Source organism: Rhipicephalus microplus, unplaced genomic scaffold (assembly GCF_043290135.1).
Source record: "Rhipicephalus microplus isolate Deutch F79 unplaced genomic scaffold, USDA_Rmic scaffold_338, whole genome shotgun sequence".
NCBI classification, from domain to species: Eukaryota; Metazoa; Arthropoda; class Arachnida; order Ixodida; family Ixodidae; genus Rhipicephalus; species Rhipicephalus microplus.
Window position 1 is genome coordinate 20,001 of NW_027464906.1, and position 17,500 is coordinate 37,500.

Sequence of the window (17,500 nt, forward strand, 5' to 3'; positions counted from 1 at the left end):
GACGCGGTTTTTGCGTCGCCCCGGCTGACGCGGTTCGGACTTTGCACTTTTTGGCTCACCCCGGCTGGCGGCCCACTCACTCGATCGCCAGGTCTGTTTGCCCCGGTGGTTCCACCGCCAGGCTTAAGCGCGAACTTTTTTTGTTTGTTTTCTTTTGATTAAGCGCAAGCTTTTGCCGCCCCGGCTGACGCAGTTCGGACTTGGCACTTTTCGGCTGTGCCTGGCTGGCGGCCCACTCACTCGATCGCCATGTCTGTTTGCCACAGTTTTCCCGGTGGTGCCGCACCCGGGCTCGCCCCGGCTGACGCAGTTTTCGCGCCGCCCCGGCTGACGCGGTTTCGTGCCGCCCCGGCAGACGCGGTTTTCGCGCCGCCCCGGCTGACGCGGTTTCGTGCCGCCCCGGCAGACGCAGTTCGGACTTAGCACTTTTCGGCTGTGCCTGGCTGGCGGCCCACTCACTCGATCGCCATGTCTGTTTGCCACAGTTTTCCCGGTGGTGCCGCACCCGGGCTCGCCCCGGCTGACGCAGTTTTCGCGCCGCCCCGGCTGACGCGGTTTCGTGCCGCCCCGGCAGACGCGGTTTTCGCGCCGCCCCGGCTGACGCGGTTTCGTGCCGCCCCGGCAGACGCAGTTCGGACTTAGCACTTTTCGGCTGTGCCTGGCTGGCGGCCCACTCACTCGATCGCCATGTCTGTTTGCCACAGTTTTCCCGGTGGTGCCGCACCCGGGCTCGCCCCGGCTGACGCAGTTTTCGCGCCGCCCCGGCTGACGCGGTTTCGTGCCGCCCCGGCAGACGCGGTTTTCGCGCCGCCCCGGCTGACGCGGTTTCGTGCCGCCCCGGCAGACGCAGTTCGGACTTAGCACTTTTCGGCTGTGCCTGGCTGGCGGCCCACTCACTCGATCGCCATGTCTGTTTGCCACAGTTTTCCCGGTGGTGCCGCACCCGGGCTCGCCCCGGCTGACGCAGTTTTCGCGCCGCCCCGGCTGACGCGGTTTCGTGCCGCCCCGGCAGACGCGGTTTTCGCGCCGCCCCGGCTGACGCGGTTTCGTGCCGCCCCGGCAGACGCAGTTCGGACTTAGCACTTTTCGGCTGTGCCTGGCTGGCGGCCCACTCACTCAATCGCCATGTCTGTTTGCCACAGTTTTCCCGGTGGTGCCGCACCCGGGCTCGCCCCGGCTGACGCAGTTTTCGCGCCGCCCCGGCTGACGCGGTTTCGTGCCGCCCCGGCAGACGCGGTTTTCGCGCCGCCCCGGCTGACGCGGTTTCGTGCCGCCCCGGCAGACGCAGTTCGGACTTAGCACTTTTCGGCTGTGCCTGGCTGGCGGCCCACTCACTCGATCGCCATGTCTGTTTGCCACAGTTTTCCCGGTGGTGCCGCACCCGGGCTCGCCCCGGCAGACGCGTTTTTTTTTTTCTTTCGCCCCGGCTGACGCAGTTTTCGCGCCGCCCCGGCTGACGCGGTTTCGTGCCGCCCCGGCAGACGCGGTTTTTTGCGCCGCCCCGGCTGACGCGGTTTTTGCCGCCCCGGCTGACGCAGTTCGGACTTAGCACTTTTCGGCTGTGCCTGGCTGGCGGCCCACTCACTCGATCGCCATGTCTGTTTGCCACAGTTTTCCCGGTGGTGCCGCACCCGGGCTCGCCCCGGCTGACGCAGTTTTCGCGCCGCCCCGGCTGACGCGGTTTCGTGCCGCCCCGGCAGACGCGGTTTTCGCGCCGCCCCGGCTGACGCGGTTTCGTGCCGCCCCGGCAGACGCAGTTCGGACTTAGCACTTTTCGGCTGTGCCTGGCTGGCGGCCCACTCACTCGATCGCCATGTCTGTTTGCCACAGTTTTCCCGGTGGTGCCGCACCCGGGCTCGCCCCGGCTGACGCAGTTTTCGCGCCGCCCCGGCTGACGCGGTTTCGTGCCGCCCCGGCAGACGCGGTTTTCGCGCCGCCCCGGCTGACGCGGTTTCGTGCCGCCCCGGCAGACGCAGTTCGGACTTAGCACTTTTCGGCTGTGCCTGGCTGGCGGCCCACTCACTCGATCGCCATGTCTGTTTGCCACAGTTTTCCCGGTGGTGCCGCACCCGGGCTCGCCCCGGCAGACGCGTTTTTTTTTTCTTTCGCCCCGGCTGACGCAGTTTTCGCGCCGCCCCGGCTGACGCGGTTTCGTGCCGCCCCGGCAGACGCGGTTTTTTTGCGCCGCCCCGGCTGACGCGGTTTTTGCCGCCCCGGCTGACGCAGTTCGGACTTGGCACTTTTTGGCTGAGCCTGGCTGGTGGCCCACTCACTCGATCGCCATGTCTGTTAGCCACAGTTTTCCCGGTGGTGCCGCACCCGGGCTCGCCCCGGCTGACGCAGTTTTCGCGCCGCCCCGGCAGACGCGGTTTTCGCGCCGCCCCGGCTGACGCGGTTTTTGCCGCCCCGGCTGACGCAGTTCGGACTTGGCACTTTTTGGGCTGAGCCTGGCTGGCGGCCCACTCACTCGATCGCCATGTCTGTTTGCCACAGTCTTCCCGGTGGTGCCGCACCCGGGCTCGCCCCGGCAGACGCGTTTTTTTTTTCTTTCGCCCCGGCAGACGTGGTTCCCCCCCCCCCCTTTTCGCTCGCCCCGGCTGACGAGGTTTTCGCGCCGCCCCGGCTGACGCAGTTTTCGCGCCGCCCCGGCTGACGCGGTTTCGTGCCGCCCCGGCTGACGCGGTTTTCGCGCCGCCCCGGCTGACGCGGTTTTTGCGTCGCCCCGGCTGACACGGTTCGGACTTTGCACTTTTCGGCTGTGCCTGGCTGGCGGCCCACTCACTCGATCGCCATGTCTGTTTGCCACAGTTTTCCCGGTGGTGCCGCACCCGGGCTCGCCCCGGCTGACGCAGTTTTCGCGCCGCCCCGGCTGACGCGGTTTCGTGCCGCCCCGGCAGACGCGGTTTTCGCGCCGCCCCGGCTGACGCGGTTTCGTGCCGCCCCGGCAGACGCAGTTCGGACTTAGCACTTTTCGGCTGTGCCTGGCTGGCGGCCCACTCACTCGATCGCCATGTCTGTTTGCCACAGTTTTCCCGGTGGTGCCGCACCCGGGCTCGCCCCGGCTGACGCAGTTTTCGCGCCGCCCCGGCTGACGCGGTTTCGTGCCGCCCCGGCAGACGCGGTTTTCGCGCCGCCCCGGCTGACGCGGTTTCGTGCCGCCCCGGCAGACGCAGTTCGGACTTAGCACTTTTCGGCTGTGCCTGGCTGGCGGCCCACTCACTCGATCGCCATGTCTGTTTGCCACAGTTTTCCCGGTGGTGCCGCACCCGGGCTCGCCCCGGCAGACGCGTTTTTTTTTTTCTTTTGCCCCGGCTGACGCAGTTTTCGCGCCGCCCCGGCTGACGCGGTTTCGTGCCGCCCCGGCAGACGCGGTTTTTTGCGCCGCCCCGGCTGACGCGGTTTTTGCCGCCCCGGCTGACGCAGTTCGGACTTAGCACTTTTCGGCTGTGCCTGGCTGGCGGCCCACTCACTCGATCGCCATGTCTGTTTGCCACAGTTTTCCCGGTGGTGCCGCACCCGGGCTCGCCCCGGCTGACGCAGTTTTCGCGCCGCCCCGGCTGACGCGGTTTCGTGCCGCCCCGGCAGACGCGGTTTTCGCGCCGCCCCGGCTGACGCGGTTTCGTGCCGCCCCGGCAGACGCAGTTCGGACTTAGCACTTTTCGGCTGTGCCTGGCTGGCGGCCCACTCACTCGATCGCCATGTCTGTTTGCCACAGTTTTCCCGGTGGTGCCGCACCCGGGCTCGCCCCGGCTGACGCAGTTTTCGCGCCGCCCCGGCTGACGCGGTTTCGTGCCGCCCCGGCAGACGCGGTTTTCGCGCCGCCCCGGCTGACGCGGTTTCGTGCCGCCCCGGCAGACGCAGTTCGGACTTAGCACTTTTCGGCTGTGCCTGGCTGGCGGCCCACTCACTCGATCGCCATGTCTGTTTGCCACAGTTTTCCCGGTGGTGCCGCACCCGGGCTCGCCCCGGCTGACGCAGTTTTCGCGCCGCCCCGGCTGACGCGGTTTCGTGCCGCCCCGGCAGACGCGGTTTTCGCGCCGCCCCGGCTGACGCGGTTTCGTGCCGCCCCGGCAGACGCAGTTCGGACTTAGCACTTTTCGGCTGTGCCTGGCTGGCGGCCCACTCACTCGATCGCCATGTCTGTTTGCCACAGTTTTCCCGGTGGTGCCGCACCCGGGCTCGCCCCGGCAGACGCGTTTTTTTTTTCTTTCGCCCCGGCTGACGCAGTTTTCGCGCCGCCCCGGCTGACGCGGTTTCGTGCCGCCCCGGCAGACGCGGTTTTTTTGCGCCGCCCCGGCTGACGCGGTTTTTGCCGCCCCGGCTGACGCAGTTCGGACTTGGCACTTTTTGGCTGAGCCTGGCTGGTGGCCCACTCACTCGATCGCCATGTCTGTTAGCCACAGTTTTCCCGGTGGTGCCGCACCCGGGCTCGCCCCGGCTGACGCAGTTTTCGCGCCGCCCCGGCAGACGCGGTTTTCGCGCCGCCCCGGCTGACGCGGTTTTTGCCGCCCCGGCTGACGCAGTTCGGACTTGGCACTTTTTGGGCTGAGCCTGGCTGGCGGCCCACTCACTCGATCGCCATGTCTGTTTGCCACAGTCTTCCCGGTGGTGCCGCACCCGGGCTCGCCCCGGCAGACGCGTTTTTTTTTTCTTTCGCCCCGGCAGACGTGGTTCCCCCCCCCCCCTTTTCGCTCGCCCCGGCTGACGAGGTTTTCGCGCCGCCCCGGCTGACGCAGTTTTCGCGCCGCCCCGGCTGACGCGGTTTCCTGCCGCCCCGGCTGACGCGGTTTTCGCGCCGCCCCGGCTGACGCGGTTTTTGCGTCGCCCCGGCTGACACGGTTCGGACTTTGCACTTTTCGGCTGTGCCTGGCTGGCGGCCCACTCACTCGATCGCCATGTCTGTTTGCCACAGTTTTCCCGGTGGTGCCGCACCCGGGCTCGCCCCGGCTGACGCAGTTTTCGCGCCGCCCCGGCTGACGCGGTTTCGTGCCGCCCCGGCAGACGCGGTTTTCGCGCCGCCCCGGCTGACGCGGTTTCGTGCCGCCCCGGCAGACGCAGTTCGGACTTAGCACTTTTCGGCTGTGCCTGGCTGGCGGCCCACTCACTCGATCGCCATGTCTGTTTGCCACAGTTTTCCCGGTGGTGCCGCACCCGGGCTCGCCCCGGCTGACGCAGTTTTCGCGCCGCCCCGGCTGACGCGGTTTCGTGCCGCCCCGGCAGACGCGGTTTTCGCGCCGCCCCGGCTGACGCGGTTTCGTGCCGCCCCGGCAGACGCAGTTCGGACTTAGCACTTTTCGGCTGTGCCTGGCTGGCGGCCCACTCACTCGATCGCCATGTCTGTTTGCCACAGTTTTCCCGGTGGTGCCGCACCCGGGCTCGCCCCGGCAGACGCGTTTTTTTTTTTCTTTTGCCCCGGCTGACGCAGTTTTCGCGCCGCCCCGGCTGACGCGGTTTCGTGCCGCCCCGGCAGACGCGGTTTTTTGCGCCGCCCCGGCTGACGCGGTTTTTGCCGCCCCGGCTGACGCAGTTCGGACTTAGCAACTTTTCGGCTGTGCCTGGCTGGCGGCCCACTCACTCGATCGCCATGTCTGTTTGCCACAGTTTTCCCGGTGGTGCCGCACCCGGGCTCGCCCCGGCTGACGCAGTTTTCGCGCCGCCCCGGCTGACGCGGTTTCGTGCCGCCCCGGCAGACGCGGTTTTCGCGCCGCCCCGGCTGACGCGGTTTCGTGCCGCCCCGGCAGACGCAGTTCGGACTTAGCACTTTTCGGCTGTGCCTGGCTGGCGGCCCACTCACTCGATCGCCATGTCTGTTTGCCACAGTTTTCCCGGTGGTGCCGCACCCGGGCTCGCCCCGGCTGACGCAGTTTTCGCGCCGCCCCGGCTGACGCGGTTTCGTGCCGCCCCGGCAGACGCGGTTTTCGCGCCGCCCCGGCTGACGCGGTTTCGTGCCGCCCCGGCAGACGCAGTTCGGACTTAGCACTTTTCGGCTGTGCCTGGCTGGCGGCCCACTCACTCGATCGCCATGTCTGTTTGCCACAGTTTTCCCGGTGGTGCCGCACCCGGGCTCGCCCCGGCAGACGCGTTTTTTTTTTTCTTTCGCCCCGGCTGACGCAGTTTTCGCGCCGCCCCGGCTGACGCGGTTTCGTGCCGCCCCGGCAGACGCGGTTTTTTTGCGCCGCCCCGGCTGACGCGGTTTTTGCCGCCCCGGCTGACGCAGTTCGGACTTGGCACTTTTTGGCTGAGCCTGGCTTGTGGCCCACTCACTCGATCGCCATGTCTGTTAGCCACAGTTTTCCCGGTGGTGCCGCACCCGGGCTCGCCCCGGCTGACGCAGTTTTCGCGCCGCCCCGGCAGACGCGGTTTTCGCGCCGCCCCGGCTGACGCGGTTTTTGCCGCCCCGGCTGACGCAGTTCGGACTTGGCACTTTTTGGGCTGAGCCTGGCTGGCGGCCCACTCACTCGATCGCCATGTCTGTTTGCCACAGTCTTCCCGGTGGTGCCGCACCCGGGCTCGCCCCGGCAGACGCGTTTTTTTTTTCTTTCGCCCCGGCAGACGTGGTTCCCCCCCCCCCCCCTTTTCGCTCGCCCCGGCTGACGAGGTTTTCGCGCCGCCCCGGCTGACGCAGTTTTCGCGCCGCCCCGGCTGACGCGGTTTCGTGCCGCCCCGGCTGACGCGGTTTTCGCGCCGCCCCGGCTGACGCGGTTTTTGCGTCGCCCCGGCTGACACGGTTCGGACTTTGCACTTTTCGGCTGTGCCTGGCTGGCGGCCCACTCACTCGATCGCCATGTCTGTTTGCCACAGTTTTCCCGGTGGTGCCGCACCCGGGCTTGCCCCGGCAGACGCGTTTTTTTTTTTTCTTTTCGCCCCGGCTGACGCAGTTTTCGCCCCGCCCCGGCTGACGCGGTTTCGTGCCGCCCCGGCAGACGCGGTTTTTTGCGCCGCCCCGGCTGACGCGGTTTTTGCCGCCCCGGCTGACGCAGTTCGGACTTTGCACTTTTTGGCTGAGCCTGGCTGGCGGCCCACTCACTCGATCGCCATGTCTGTTTGCCACAGTTTTCCCGGTGGTGCCGCACCCGGGCTCGCCCCGGCAGACGCGTTTTTTTTTTTCCTTCGCCCCGGCAGACGTGGTTCCCCCCCCCCCTCCGTCTTTCTTTTTGTTTTTTTTTTCGCCGCGGCTGAAGAGGATTTTTCGGTGCCTCGACGCCCCGGTAGTCGCGGTTTTTCCGTTTCCGCACGGCCCCGGCTGACGCTGCTCGGTCACAGTCGCCTTTTGTGAGGATTGCAGACTTCTTGAGCGCGGGTGTTTTTTTTTTGTTGTTGTTGTTGTTTTATTACGCATTCGCTCCAGCAGACGCTGTTTAGACTTTTTGTTTCCTCTTTTATCCTGCGACGAGGTGACGAGGTTTATTCGGTGCCCCGCCGCCCCGGCTGAAGTGATTTTTCCTGTCCCGTGCCGCCCCGGCTGACGCGGTTGGGACTTCGCGTTTGTTCGGCCGCCACGGGTTTTGGCGCACTCGCTCGGTTGCTTGTTGTTGCCACTTGTTGCGAACCCAGGTTTCTTGAGCGAGCGCGGGCGTTTTTTCTTCCTTTCTTTCTTTGTTCTATGTGTTAGCGAATCGGCCTTTAATATCACACGAGGACTCACAACCAACAATTTTCAGTTTGAAGTGTAAAAAATCTGCAGGTGTTGACGTAACTGACTTGCCCCGTACCCTTGAGTACATCCATGAAGTTCTCGTAGTACTACTAAATCGCATTATTCCAAGTGGAGAAATTCCCATAAACTTGCAAACCTCTACACGAAAATCGGTGCGCGTGATAAAGTTGAAAATTATCGTCCGATATCAAATGTGCCTTCTATAACACAAATTCTAGGAAAAAAAAAAAAAACACTTGTTCGCCGTTTTCTGCGCCGTGACTGGCAGCACTCCGGCGAAGCGAAACGGGGTCGATTCGAGCACGATATCGGCGTCTTTCGACGTGCTCGCCGGCGACCGTCGCACGAGTACGTCGCACGAGCGCGTCTGCCGGGGCGCCGTTTGCGAAGCCGACGCAAAAGTGGGAACCGCCGCTCGGATGATCGCCGCTTTCGGCAGAGTGAGTGTTGGCACTCCGGGGAAGCGAAACAGCGTGAATGCGCCCACGAAATCGGCGTATTTTGAAGTGCCCGCCGGCGACCGTCGCACGAGTACGGTAAACCGCGTCAGCCGGGGCGTAGTTCGGGACGCCGACGAAAAAGTGGGAAGCGCAACTCGGATCTTCGCCGTTTTTGCAGGAGTGAGTGGCGGCCCTCCTGCGAGACCAAGAAGCATCGATTCGTGCACGAATTCGGCGCCTTTCGACGTGATCGCCGGCGACCGTCGCTCGAGTAGGGCAAACCGCGTCTGCCGGGGCGGGCTTCGGGACGCCGATGCGAAAGTGGGAAACGCTGCTCGGATGTTCGCCGTTTTTGGCCGAGTGAGTGCTGGCACTCGGGCGAAGCCAAACGGGGCCGATTACGGCACGATATCGGCGTCTTTCGACGTGCCCGGCGGCGACCGTCGCACGAGTACGGTAAACCGCGTCAGCCCGGGCGGAGTTCGGGACGCCGATGCGAAAGTGGAGAACGCCGCTCGGATCTTCGCCGTTTTTGGAGGAGTGAGTGGCGGCACTCCGGAGAAGCCAAGGAGCGCCAATTAGCGCACGATATCGGCGTCTTTCGACGCGCTCGCCGGCGACCGTCGAACGAGTAGGGCAAACCGCGTCTGCCGGGGCGGGGTTTACGACGCCGACGCAAAAGTGGGAACCGCCGCTCGGATGTTGGCCGTTTTTGGCAGAGTGAGTGCTGGCACACCGGCGACGCGAAAGAGCGCGAAAGCGCCCACGAAAGTGGCGTATTTGGACGTGCTTGACGGCGACCGCTGCAGGAGTACGAAAAACCACGTCAGCCGGGGCGAGCGACCCACGGCGGTCTGGGTGCTTATCGCTGCTATTATAGGGGCACCCCGGCAGACGCAGAAAAAAAAAATTTTTTTTCGACCTTCTTTTTTGCTGGTCGAGCTCGGGTAACCCAGGTCGCAATGGGAGCCGCGCACGAAAGCGGCGTCGCGAGACGCGTTCGCGGTCGCTAGTCGCACGAGCTCGGCAACCGCGTCAGCCGGCGCGGAGTTCGGGATGCCGACGGCTAAGTGGGTACCGCTGCTCGGATGTTCGCCGTTTTTGGCCGAGTGAGTGCTGGCACTCCGGCGAAGCGAAACGGGGCCGATTCGGGCACGATATCGGCGTATTTAGACGTGCTCGCCGGCGACCGTCGCACGAGTACGGCAAAGCGCGTCTGCCGGGGCGAGGTTTGCGATGCCGACGAAAAAGTGGGAAGCGCCGCTCGGATCTTCGCCGTTTTTGCAGGAGTGAGTGGCGGCCCTCCTGCGAGACCAAGAAGCATCGACTCGCGCACGATATCGGTGTCTTTCGACGTGCCCGCCGGCCACCGCCGCACGAGTACGGCAAACCGCGTATGCCGGGGCGGGGTTGGCGACGCCGACGCAAAAGTGGGAACCGCCACTAGGATGTTCGCCGTTTTTGGCAGAGTGAGTGCTGGCACACCGGCGACGCGAAAGAGCGCGAAAGCGCCCACGAAAGTGGCGTATTTGGACGTGCTTGACGGCGACCGCTGCAGGAGTACGAAAAACCACGTCAGCCGGGGCGAGCGACCCACGGCGGTCTGGGTGCTTATCGCTGCTATTATAGGGGCACCCCGGCAGACGCAGAAAAAAAAAATTTTTTTTCGACCTTCTTTTTTGCTGGTCGAGCTCGGGTAACCCAGGTCGCAATGGGAGCCGCGCACGAAAGCGGCGTCGCGAGACGCGTTCGCGGTCGCTAGTCGCACGAGCTCGGCAACCGCGTCAGCCGGCGCGGAGTTCGGGATGCCGACGGCTAAGTGGGTACCGCTGCTCGGATGTTCGCCGTTTTTGGCCGAGTGAGTGCTGGCACTCCGGCGAAGCGAAACGGGGCCGATTCGGGCACGATATCGGCGTATTTCGACGTGCTCGCCGGCGACCGTCGCACGAGTACGGCAAAGCGCGTCTGCCGGGGCGAGGTTTGCGATGCCGACGAAAAAGTGGGAAGCGCCGCTCGGATCTTCGCCGTTTTTGCAGGAGTGAGTGGCGGCCCTCCTGCGAGACCAAGAAGCATCGACTCGCGCACGATATCGGTGTCTTTCGACGTGCCCGCCGGCCACCGCCGCACGAGTACGGCAAACCGCGTATGCCGGGGCGGGGTTGGCGACGCCGACGCAAAAGTGGGAACCGCCACTAGGATGTTCGCCGTTTTTGGCAGAGTGAGTGCTGGCACTCCGGCGAAGCGAAAGAGCGCGAATGCGCCCACGAAAGTGGCGTGTTTGGACGTGCTTGACGACGACCACCGCAGGAAAACGAAAAACCACGTCAGCCGGGGCGAGCGACCCATGGCGGTCTGGGTGCTTATCGCTGCTATTATAGGGGCACCCCGGCAGACGCAAAAAAAAAAAAAATTTTTTTTCGACATTCTTTCTTGCTCGTCGACCTCGGGTGACCCAGGTCGCAGTGGGAGCCGCGCACGAAAGCGGCGTCGCGAGACGGCTTCGCGGTCGCTAGTCGCACGAGCTCGGCAACCGCGTCTGCCGGGGCGGAGTTCGGGACGCCGACGGCTAAGTGGGAACCGCCGCTCGGATGTTCGCCGTTTGTGGCCGAGTGAGTGCTGGCACTCCGGCGAAGCCAAACGGGGCCGATTCCGGCACGATATCGGCGTCTTTCTACGTGCTCGCCGGCGACCGTCGCACGAGTACGGCAAAGTGCGTCTGCCGGGGCGGGGTTTGCGACGCGTACGCAATAGTGAGAACCGTCGCTCGGATGTTCGTCGTCTTTCGCCGAGCCAGTGCTGGCACTCCGGCGAAGCCGAACGGAGCCGATTCGGGCACGATATCGGCGTCTTTCCACGTGCTCGCCGGCGACCGTCGCACGAGTACGGTAAACCGCGTCAGCCGGGGCGGAGTTCGGGACGCCGATGCGAAAGTGGGAAGCGCCGCTCGGATCTTCGCCGTTTTTGGAGGAGTCAGTGGCGGCACTCCGGTGAAGCCAAGGTGCGCCAATTCGCGCACGATATCGGCGTCTTTCGACGTGCCCGCCGGCCACCGTCGCACGAGTACGGCAAACCTCGTCTGCCGGGGCGGGGTTTGCGACGCCGACGCAAAAGTGGGAACCGCCGCTCGGATGTTCGCCGTTTTTGGCAGAGTGAGTGCTGGCACTCCGGCGAAGCGAAAGAGCGTGAATGCGCCCACGAAAGTAGCGTATTTGGACGTGCTTGACGGCGACCGCCGCAGGAGTACGAAAAACCACGTCAGCCGGGGCGAGCGACCCACGGCGGTCTGGGTGCTTATCGCTGCTATTATAGGGGCACCCCGGCAGACGCAGAAAGAAAAAAAAAAAAATGGGGACATGGCGTGCGTCACCGTGCGGCTTCGCAGCGTTGCCGAAGTCGCCGAGCCCTTCGACTGAGCCGAACGGCGGACAGGGAACGTTGGTCGGCCGTTCTAACCTGTCGGTGCCACGCCGAGACGTCGTTAAGGAAAACCGCGTCGTGGGCCTCTACGACGCCGTCGAGTCGTTGTACGTTTGGTGTCCAGCGTGTCGGCGGCGAGTAGCGGACACGTCGTTCACGACTTCGGTCTTTCGCAGTCGACGCGAACTTGCGGAGAGTCGTGGTGCCTCACGTTTTCGGCAGAAACCGCGGCGGAATTTTCCCGTGCGTGCGCGCACGACCTCGGTGCTGTGCCGTCAGCGTAGTGTTGCACAAACTCGTGGCCTACCCAAGGTGCGGTACGTTTGCGGCCGTATCCTCGGTGGGAATTTCGTGAGTAGGGTCGCAAATTCTACGACCTCGGCGGGTTTGAGAGCGACGTAGACTTGTGGCACGCTCAACGTGCCACACGTTTCGGGGCACACCCGCGGTGAAATTTTCTCGAGTACGCTCGTATTAGTGCCCAAGGAGGTCTGGGTACTTATCGCTGCTATTATGTGGGGGTTCTCGTGAGCGGCGTACGCGAAAGCGACCGGGTGTCTGATATGCGGCGGGCTTCGGCCTCGTCAAGCGTGTCCTCGGGTCTGCTCCAGGGGAATCCACGGCAGTCGTCTGCAGCCTCATCCGCTTGATGCGTTAGGGGCTGGTTGTCGGACGGTGCCGTTTTACCACGATATCGAGGTGTGTTCCGTGTCGTCCTCGGGCGATTCAGATGCGAAAGCGCCGAAGACGCGGGCGTGACCCGTCGTCTGGCGGCTTTGCAGTCTCGGCTCCGTTGCTAGTTCCGGCCGGTCCACCGACAGTGCAGCGGGCTTGGGCAACCCGCACGGCGCGACCGAGTCGATGCAACGAAAAAGAGCGAGCATGAACGTGCTTCTTGCCGCACGGCTCCCACTCGTCTTTCGGGAAGGTTGTGCCGTAGCGAGCTCGAACGCCGTCATCTCGGAGTGCAAAATAAGAGTGTTGGGGCGCCTGAAGGTGGCCTCCGCCGCACACAGACTGCGTCCGGCCCGCCGAAGGCGAGGACGGACGCGCAGTCGAACGATTACCTGGTTGATCCTGCCAGTAATCATATGCTTGTCTCAAAGATTAAGCCATGCATGTCTAAGTACATGCCGAAATAAGGCGAAACCGCGAATGGCTCATTAAATCAGTTATGGTTCCTTAGATCGTTTCTTCCTACTTGGATAACTGTGGCAATTCTAGAGCTAATACATGCAGTGAGCCTGGAGCCCTTTGGGTAACGGGTGCTTTTATTAGACCAAGATCGATCGGGTTTCGGCCCGTATTGTGTGGTGACTCTGGATAACTTTGTGCTGATCGCATGGCCACGAGCCGGCGACGTTTCTTTCAAGTGTCTGCCTTATCAACTTTCGATGGTAGGTTACTTGCTTACCATGGTTGTTACGGGTAACGGAGAATCAGGGTTCGATTCCGGAGAGGGAGCCTGAGAAACGGCTACCACATCCAAGGAAGGCAGCAGGCGCGCAAATTACCCACTCCCGGCACGGGGAGGTAGTGACGAAAAATAACAATACGGGACTCTTTTGAGGCCCCGTAATTGAAATGAGTACACTCTAAATCCTTTAACGAGGATCAATTGGAGGGCAAGTCTGGTGCCAGCAGCCGCGGTAATTCCAGCTCCAATAGCGTATACTAAAGCTGCTGCGGTTAAAAAGCTCGTAGTTGGATCTCAGTTCCAGACGAGTAGTGCATCTACCCGATGCGACGGCTCGGACTGAACATCATGCCGGTTCTTTCTTGGTGCACTTCATTGTGTGCCTCGAGATGGCCGGTGCTTTTACTTTGAAAAAATTAGAGTGCTCAACGCAGGCGAGTCGCCTGAATAAACTTGCATGGAATAATAGAACAAGACCTCGTTTCTGTTCTGTTGGTTTTTGGAATACGAGGTAATGATTAAGAGGGACGGACGGGGGCATTCGTATTGCGGCGCTAGAGGTGAAATTCTTGGACCGTCGCAAGACGAACTACTGCGAAAGCATTTGCCAAGAATGTTTTCATTGATCAAGAACGAAAGTCAGAGGTTCGAAGGCGATCAGATACCGCCCTAGTTCTGACCATAAACGATGCCAACCAGCGATCCGCCTGAGTTACTCAAATGACTCGGCGGGCAGCTTCCGGGAAACCAAAGTATTTGGGTTCCGGGGGAAGTATGGTTGCAAAGCTGAAACTTAAAGGAATTGACGGAAGGGCACCACCAGGAGTGGAGCCTGCGGCTTAATTTGACTCAACACGGGAAAACTTACCCGGCCCGGACACTGGGAGGATTGACAGATTGAGAGCTCTTTCTTGATTCGGTGGATGGTGGTGCATGGCCGTTCTTAGTTGGTGGAGCGATTTGTCTGGTTAATTCCGATAACGAACGAGACTCTAGCCTATTAAATAGGTGCGGGGTTCCCAGCACCTTACAACCTTCTTAGAGGGACAAGCGGCTCCTAGCCGCACGAAACAGAGCAATAACAGGTCTGTGATGCCCTTAGATGTCCGGGGCCGCACGCGCGCTACACTGAAGGAAGCAGCGTGTCTTTATCCCTGTCTGAAAAGACTGGGTAACCCGTGGAACTTCTTTCGTGATTGGGATAGGGGCTTGCAATTGTTCCCCTTGAACGAGGAATTCCCAGTAAGCGCGAGTCATAAGCTCGCGTTGATTACGTCCCTGCCCTTTGTACACACCGCCCGTCGCTACTACCGATTGAATGATTTAGTGAGGTCTTCGGACCGATGTCCGGCGCGGCCTTTCGGTTGCGCCGGTCTGTTGGAAAGATGACCAAACTTGATCATTTAGAGGAAGTAAAAGTCGTAACAAGGTTTCCGTAGGTGAACCTGCGGAAGGATCATTAACGGATTGTGAAGGGTGAGCGCCTCAGCTGCGTCTGCGCCCGACACTTTCTGCCGCTGACCCCGTTTGGACGCGGGGTCGGCTTTTCCCCACGGGGCTGCCTGAATGTGGAGCGGCACCCCGTGACAAATTGTTGCGCCCAGCGGACGCCAACACCGCGACCTTGGACGGTCGGCCAGGTGGCGGACGCGGGTACAAACGGCGCAACGCACTCATAGGTCGGCTTTCGACCCGCCACTGCACCGTGGCTCGAAGCGCTCGAAATGCGCGACCCGACCGCTGCGGGACCGCCTAGTACTGTAAACAGGAGCGGCGGAGCGCGAACGGCGAGTCGTGGTTACGTCGGTAGAAGGCGAGGCTGCGCGTTCCCGAAACGCCAGCCGAGTGCCCTCCCGACCGTTCGAGCGTGCAAGAACGAGACCCGACAATCGCGCGGCGACTGCCAAGTACGAGAGGAACGGCACAAGCGTCGGCGGTCGGTCAAGGAACTGGCGATGTGACGGGTCCGCTGTGCACCAGTGCATACCGTCCCGCCGTCCGCGGCAAGCGCCTCCGCGTCCTCGGGTGACGGAGGCTGCCGGTCGGTTCTTGCAGGCGAGGGATCTCGCTGGCACCGGTTCGCGTTGACGCGCGGCCGGTCATGGCACGGCGATGCGACGGCCGAGGTGCGCAGTACTCGATGGAGGAACCGCACGCTCCGATGACCGTCCCGCCCTCCGCGGCGTATGCGTACCGACCGTAATGGTTGCAGCAGCGCCGGCCGGCTTTTGAATTCGCCACACGAAACACGGTGCGAGATCGCGGTTAGGGGAGCGTCGACGTTGCCAGGCGTTTTGCTTGCTGCCGAGGGAAAGGCGGCACGGCCACGTCGCGCTCGTCGCGATTAGCGGGTCTGCGCGCTTTGGGAAGGTGCCGCAACGACTTGCCGAAAGAGGAAGCACGGAAGAACGAGGGACTTGGACGTCCCGACAATTGAACGCACTTGCGGCCAGGCCCTTGCTGGCTTCGTTCTTCCGCCTCGAGTAGGCTCGTACGCGGCTCCGGCGCCGAAAGTGGTCCTTGGCACCGACTTCGGTGGACGTGGGAAGTGCCGCGCAAGTACGGCGCGCCTGGCTCCACCTGTTGGCTAAAGTAGGCAGCCGGATCGGCATTTTGGTGTGCGGTGGCAAACCGTGGATGCGAAAAAAGCTTGTGCGATTTCGTGGAACAAAAAGCGGGGGTCCCCCTTTTTATGCGGAGGAGACCGACCCGCCTGCCGTGGTGAACCGCGACGCCACGGTAAAAACGGGAGAGGCTTGTCGATGGGACCGTGCATCCCGCGCTCCACGGAGGCCGGGAGGCGGCCGCCCGAGGAAATGTGTAGCCGTCGAGGCCCGCATCTGCGTGCACTCTTATCCAAATGGGTGTACCGCAGGCATTTTCTGGTTAGGCGGGCCAATGAGAGCGAGCACACAACGATACCTACGGGTCCGGCTTGGAGAACCGGCTTCGACGCCTCCCGAGTATTTATAGAGGGGTGGACCACGAAAGCACTCGCAAGTAGCGAAAGCGAAACGCCGTCCGAAACACACCGTTTGCTCGATTTGCGGCAGCCGAAAAAGGCGCGGCAGAGTTTTGGAGTCCAAGCGTGCGCTGAAAAGCGCCCTTCTTGGCCACTGTTTGGCCGAGTGCCAGAAACGTTTGGTTTTGACTGTACGGAATTGAACAAACACTTTTTCACGACTCTAAGCGGTGGATCACTCGGTTCTCGGGTCGATGAAGAACGCAGCCAGCTGCGAGACTTGGTGTGAATTGCAGGACACACTGAGCACTGATTCTTTGAACGCACATTGCGGCCTTGGGTCTTCCCTTGGCTTCGTCTGTCTGAGGGTCGGATCACATATCAAGAGAGCCTTCGGCGCACAAGGGAACGTGAGCCGTCGACTCGTTTTGACCGCGTCGGCAACACGGACAGCACGCTGAACACCTCACAGCGAGCGCCAACAGCGGCCACTCAAGGGCGAGACGGTGGCGACCGTCGTGCCAGAGCCCAACCGAAACGGGGGCGACCGACTGCATTGAGGATGTGGCACCTCGTTGAGACCGCCGCAGGACTTCGAGTCGGAAGGAAGCCTGCAGGGAAAGTGCGGTCGAGGTTGCGTACTCCTCTCTGCGACCGGGCGCGCAAGAGCTGCGAGAGCCACGGACGCGCAACTTTAACGCACGGTAAACACGAGGAGCGAAAGCCGGCCAGCAAAGCTTCTCCAGCCGTGCGCAAAGTGCGCGAGATCGCAGCCTTGCGTTGCGCTTGTTGCCCTCGAAGTAAGCAGGGTGTCCCGTAGACCGGGCGCTCGAACACGCTGCGGGGCCGTGCCTCCTCCAGGCTTTGCCGCGCGAACAGGGAACGTTCGCGCGCAAAGCGCAGGGAGGTGAGGAGGCTGCGCCCGACGTTTGCGGTTCGCTGCGTACGCGGTTGATGCGGAGAGCACGGCGCGACGACTTGCCGCGAAGCGGAAAAAGTCTCCCGCACGAGTTGGCGAAACGTTGGCGAAGCTTAAGGCGTTCTCGTCGTAGTCCGCCGTCGGTCTAAGTGCTTCGCAGTTCCCGTCCCGTTCAAAAAACTGGGCCACTCCAGTTGGGGCGGGGGCGACGCTACACGAGACGATGCCTCTCGCCAGGCTGCGTGGCTGCCCTTGCGGCGGCGGCGACTGGCCTCGGCGGTGTTTGGGCTTTCGACACGGTCGTTTATCACGCAACTGCTCGGACGACGCACGCGCGCAGCGGAATGCCGCTTGCCAGCCTTGTGAAGATGTGACCCTGTACAGGGTTGCGGGCGCACTTGGTAGGGCGTCGTACTCGGTTCGCGATGGGTTTACGAACGTGTCCCGTCACTTCCACGTCACACCGGTTGTGCGCCGCACGCGTGCAGCGGGGAAGCCGATTGCCAGCCTTGTGAAGAAGTGGCCCTGTACAGGGTTGCGGGCGCACTTGGTAGGGCGAGCGCACGCGGTCGTGCAGGAAGTTGATGGAAGCGAATGTATCCGCTGTCGACCTCAGATCAGGCGAGACAACCCGCTGAATTTAAGCATATCACTAAGCGGAGGAAAAGAAACCAACAGGGATTCCCCG

At 62.9% G+C, this 17,500-nt stretch overlaps 1 long non-coding RNA gene and 3 other non-coding genes across 4 annotated transcripts in view; 3 read left to right on the forward strand and 1 right to left on the reverse strand.

The window, feature by feature from the left end:
* LOC142793824 (uncharacterized) overlaps nucleotides 1–17,500 on the reverse strand; it is a 77,337-nt gene that overhangs the window by 3,032 nt on the left and 56,805 nt on the right. The gene's annotated exons all lie outside the window — the stretch shown is intronic.
* Nucleotides 12,579–14,393, forward strand: LOC142793827 (small subunit ribosomal RNA). Its single transcript, XR_012891853.1, has one exon. It is a non-coding gene; the product is annotated as a small subunit ribosomal RNA (ribosomal RNA).
* Nucleotides 16,113–16,265, forward strand: LOC142793831 (5.8S ribosomal RNA). The gene has a single exon (XR_012891858.1). It is a non-coding gene; the product is annotated as a 5.8S ribosomal RNA (ribosomal RNA).
* The window catches only part of LOC142793834 (large subunit ribosomal RNA), a 3,950-nt gene continuing 3,869 nt past the window's right edge, over nucleotides 17,420–17,500 (forward strand). Inside the window, exon 1 of the ribosomal RNA XR_012891861.1 lies at nucleotides 17,420–17,500. This exon is cut by the window's right edge and continues 3,869 nt beyond it. This is a non-coding gene — a ribosomal RNA (large subunit ribosomal RNA).